Below are 5,704 nucleotides of genomic sequence, written 5' to 3' on the forward strand. Positions count from 1 at the left end.
TGGCGGGCCCAGGCTGGATTTGAACCCGCCAACTTAGGTGTATGTGGCTGGCGCCTTAGCCACTTGAGCCACAGGTGCTGAGCCATTGCATTATACTTTTACACAAACTACTAGCCAAGAATTTTGTACCCTGCAAAACTAAGTCTCATCAACAAAGAAGAAATAGTCTTTTCCAGACAAGTAAAAACTAAAGAATTTGTTACCACTAGACATGCCCTACAGGAAATTCTTAAAAGTATTCTGTTACATGCAAAAGAACAACCAATAACTAAATTGGGAAAACAATACCCCAAAGCTAAAGCCCACAACCCTTACAGATAGTAACAAATGGGGAAAACAAAGCAAGTAGTTATCATTCAAAATAAAGAACAAAACAGTATCTTATCTATTAATACTAACATTTAACGTAAATGGTTTCAACAATCCTATTAAAAGATATAGACTGGCTGAATGGATTAAAAACACACAAACACCCCTATACCACTATATCTAAACAAATAAATAGACAGCAACTCCATAATTGTGGGAACTTTAACTCTCCACTGACAGAACTGGACAGGTCATTAAGGCAGAAGATCAACAAAAAAACAATAGAATTAAATTGGACACTAGAACAATAGACCTAACAGACATCTCCAGAATATTATGCCCCAAAACTACAGTATATACATTTTTCCCATTAGCACATGGGATTTTACAAGATAAATAATATATTAGCCTACAAAAAATATCTGTTAAAATTTAGAAAAATCAAAATCATTCTATGTATGATTTCAGATCACAGTGAAATAAAATGAAAAATCAACTTGATGAAGAATTAGCAAATCTACAGGGAGTCATGGAAATTAAACAACCAACTGCTGAATGATCCTTGGGTTAAAGTTGAAATTGAGATGGAAATCAAAATGTATTTCAAGCTGAATGGCAATTATGATACAATCATCCAAAATCTATGGAGTAAAGAAAAAACAATGTTGACAGGTAAATATTTAGCTTTAAGTGCTTATATTATATAGACAGAAATATTACTAATTAATAACCTAATGCCACACATCAAGAAACTAGAAAAAGAACAAGAGAAACCCAAAGCTAGAAGAACAAAAGAAATAACAAAGCTCAGAGCAGAGGTAAATGAAATGTAAGCCAAAAAAGCAATATGATCAAGAAATAAAAAGTTGATTCTTTGCAAAGATAAACAAAATCGATAGATTAATAGCTAGATAAAAAAGAAATAGATAAGAAAGGACCCAAGTAAGCTCAATTAACAATAGAAAAGGAGATGTTACAGTGTATATCACAGAAATACAAAATATCATCTGTAAATACTAGAGAAATATATGCACTCAAACTGGAAAACATGGAGGAAATGGATAAATTCCTGGAAATACATAACCTTCCAAACTTGAATCAGGAAAAAATAGTAATGCTGAACAGAACAATACTGAGCAGTGAGATTGAAACTACAGTTTAAAATCTTCCAACAATAACAGCAAAAATATCCCAGACCAGACAAATGCATAGCTTAATTCTACTAGACTTACAAAGAATAATTGGTACTTATGCTATAGAAATTAGTCCATAACATACAGAAATTATTCCCTAACTGTTTCTACAAAATCAGTATCACCCTGATACCAAATCCAGAAAAGGACACAACACAATAAGAAAACTACTGACCGATAATTCTTATGAACATAGATGCAAAATTTCTCAACATAATACTGGCAAACCAAATTCAACCGCACATCAAAAATTTCACCATAATCAAGTGAGTTGCATCCCAGGGATGCAAGGATGTTTTAATATACACAAATCCAAAAATGTGACCCAGCACATAAACAGAAGCAAAAATAAAGATCACATGATCACCTGAATACAAAAGAATTTTATAACATCTAGCACCCTCTCGCTAAAAATTGCTGTACAAACTAGGGAAAAAAAGGAACATAATCTCAAAATTATAAAAGCCTTATATGATTAACCCACAGCCAACATAATTCTGAATGGTAAATGTTGAAAGCATTGCCCTTAAAAACATTGTTCCTAAAAACTGGAAAAAGATATGGGCATCCACTGTCACCACTTCTATTCAACATAGAATAGACTGGAAGTCCTAGTGAGGAAAATCAGAAATGAAGAGGTCAAACTATACATGTTTGCTGACAATGTGGGCTTTTATCCTGAAAATACTAAGGACTTCATCAGAAGACTCCTAAAGTAGATGAATAAACTCAGCAAAGTTTCAGATAATAAAATCAGTGTACAGAAAATCAGTAGCATTTCTATATACTACTAATAATAGTCAACCTACGAATCAAATACAGTACTCAGTAACATTTATGACAGTAAAAATGAAAATAAAATACCTTGGAATACACTTAGCCAAGGAAGTGAAATATCTCTACAATAAGAACTATAAAACATTAATGAAGAAAATCATAAATGGCACAAACAAATAGGCAAACTTCCCGTGGACTGGTAGAATGAGTATTGTTAAAATGCCTATACTGCCCACAAGTTTACAGATTCAATGCAATCGCCCTCAAAATGCTAATGCTATATTTAATATATCTAAAAAAATAATTATATGCTTCACTTGGAACCGAAAAAAAAAAAAAAAAACTCTGAATAGCAATATTAAGCAAAAAGAACAAATTTGAAGGCATCATATTACCTGACTTGAAATTATACTACAAGGCTATAGTAACCACAATAGCATAGTACTGGTATGAAAGTTGAAACCTAGAGCAATGGAACAGAATAGAGAATTCAGAAATAAAACCATCCAATTGCAATTAACTGATATTTCACAGAGATGACAACAACATACAGGAGGGAAAGGAAGCCCTATTCAATCAATGATCCTGGGAAAACAGAATAGCCACATGCGGAAGAATGAATCAGGACCTCTATCTCTTACAACATACAAAAATCAATTCAAAAGGATAAAAGACTTAAATGTAAGACATGAAGCCACAAAAGTTATAGAAGAAAATTTAGGAAAAGCTCTTCTAGGCAAAGAATTTATGGATAATACCCCAAAGGCACACAAAAGAAAAAAAGTAAATAAATGTTACTTTATTAAATTATAAAGCTTCTGCACAGGAAAGCAAATGACCAGCAGAGTAAATACACAGCCTACACAATGGGAGAGAAATTATTCACAAACTGTACATCTGAAAAAGTATTAACATTCAGAATCGACAAAGAACTCAAACAAATCAGCAACAAAAAAACCCAGCCCCATTAAAAAGTGAACAAAAAACATGAAAAGCAAGTTTTCAAAAGACGACAGACAAATGACCAATAAAAAATTCTCAGCATCACCAATCATCAGGGGAATGCTAATTAAAACCACAATGAAATATCACATTACCTCTGTCAGAATGGCCATTATTAAAAAGTATTAAAGCTGGCATGGATGTAGAGTGAAAGAAATGCTTATACACTGTTGATGGGACAGCATATTAGCTCAATCTCTATGGAAAACAGTATGGAGATTCCACAAAGAAATAAATGTAGACTTACTATTCGATCTAGAAAACCAACTACTAAGTATCTACCAAAGTACAATAAGTAATTTTATCAAAAGGACCCTGCCACTCAATTATTTTTTGTAGCACAATTCACAATTATGAAGATGTGCAATAAATCTAAGTGCCTATTAATTCAGGAGTCGATAAAGAAAACATGATATATACATATCCGTGTGTGTATACACACACACACACACACACACACCATGGAGTACTACTTAGTCAAAAATAGAAATGAAATAATGTATTTTGCAGCAACTTAGATGGAACTGGAGACTATTACTCTAAGTCAGTGATTTTCAATTGTTTTTTATCTCATGGCATACTTGAACCTATCTTTAAACTTCTGCAGCACACTCAAATTATGTTGTTAAAAAAACATAAAAAAGGAATATATGTACTGTGCTTTGAACTACTTTTGAAAATAATTTAATTAATTATCTTCAAAATTTTTTCACAGCACACCTAAGATCCTCTCACAGCACATGGGTTAAAAAATCACTGCTTTAGGTGAAGTATCCCAGAAAAGAACAAACAAACATTATGTGTGAGCTCTAACAATTTAGAGCTAAATGATGGGCGTGCATTGGCTCAAAAAGATATAAAGTGGACTGGAAAGTAAGCAGTGGAGAGTGTGGGAAAAGGTTAGGGGTAAAAACATAGCCATCTGGTACAAGGAACACTATTTTTATAATGGAAACACTAAAAGCTCCTACTTAAACATTCTATGTATAATGTATCCATGTAAAAAAAGATTTGTACCCTCTATATTTTGAAATAAAAAAAAATTAAAAGTGAAACAAAAGTAATGTGTTGGCTCGGCACCTATAGCTCAACCGGCTAAGGTGCCAGCCATGTACACCTAAGGTGGCGGGTTCGAATCCCCAGCCTGTACCCGCCAAACAACAATGACGGCTGCAACCAAAAAATAGCCGGGCGTTGTGGCGGGTGCCTGTGGTCCCAGCTACTTGGGAGGTGGAGGCAGGAGACTCGCTTGAGCCCAGGAGTTGGAGGTTGCTGTGAGCTGTAATGCCACGGCACTCTACCCAGGGGGACAGCTTGAGGCTCTGTCTCAAAAAAAAAAAAAAAAGTAATGTGTTGTATGTCATATGTGGCATATATTATGGTACATATGATAAATTAGGGTACAAATATGGACTAATAAGTAAAATTAGAAAGTTAATATACAAAGTTAATTTATAGTAGTCTATCAGACCATAACTTTATAATGGTATCATATATATTTGCTGTGTTAGAATGAGTGGTTATATCTAGTAGTTGAAAGCATATTTAATTTCTTGAACATTTGGTTTGAAAAACAAAAGCTATTTTAAATTTTTCTTCTTGCTTATAAATAAAACACTGGAAATGCTGTTGAAAACATTTTATCAATTATTGAAAATGAAGCAGGTGTTTCAAGTTGTTAAGCACCTTTACTCTAGAATCATAATTGCACAAATCTGGGTTCAGATTCAACTTTACCACTTACCTACTATGTGAACTTGGCCAGATTTCATAACTTCTTTGAGCCTCACTCTCTTCATTGTAAAGTAGGATTATAGAGAGAATTAAGTTGTGTGGAAAATGACTCTTATAGTAGGTTCTTAATATATAATCCCTTTCCTTGTGCTTATCGTATTCAATTTTCTCATATAGAAAATAGGGATGATTTGCATTCCCACCAGCAGTGTATTAATTGCTAGGTCATGGAAGAAGCCCAAATGCCCATCGACTCACAAATGGATCAATAAATTGTGGTACATGTACACCATGGAATACTATGCAGCCATAAAGAAAGTTGGAGACTTTACCTCCTTCATGTTTATATGGATGGAATTAGAAAATGTTCGTCTTAGCAAAGTATCTCAAGAGTGGAAGAAAAAGTATCCAGCCCTACTTTGAAACTAATTCATAGCTTTTATAGGAATGTCATAACCTAATTATAGCCTTAGAATATGGGAAGGGGGTGGGAGGGGGAGGTGAGGAGGTGGATGGGAGGAGGGAGGGAGATTGGTGGGGTCACTTCTATGGTTTGTCTTACAAGGGTACAAGTGAATCTTTCTAAAAGCAGAGTATGAACGTTTTAACTCAATAACTAAGAAAATGGGCTCGGCGCCTATAGCTCAACCGGCTAAGGCGCCAGCCACGTACACCTAAGCTGTCGGGTT

This window comes from Otolemur garnettii, unplaced genomic scaffold, assembly GCF_000181295.1.
Source record: "Otolemur garnettii isolate 467f Iridium unplaced genomic scaffold, OtoGar3 scaffold00227, whole genome shotgun sequence".
NCBI classification, from domain to species: domain Eukaryota; kingdom Metazoa; phylum Chordata; class Mammalia; order Primates; family Galagidae; genus Otolemur; species Otolemur garnettii.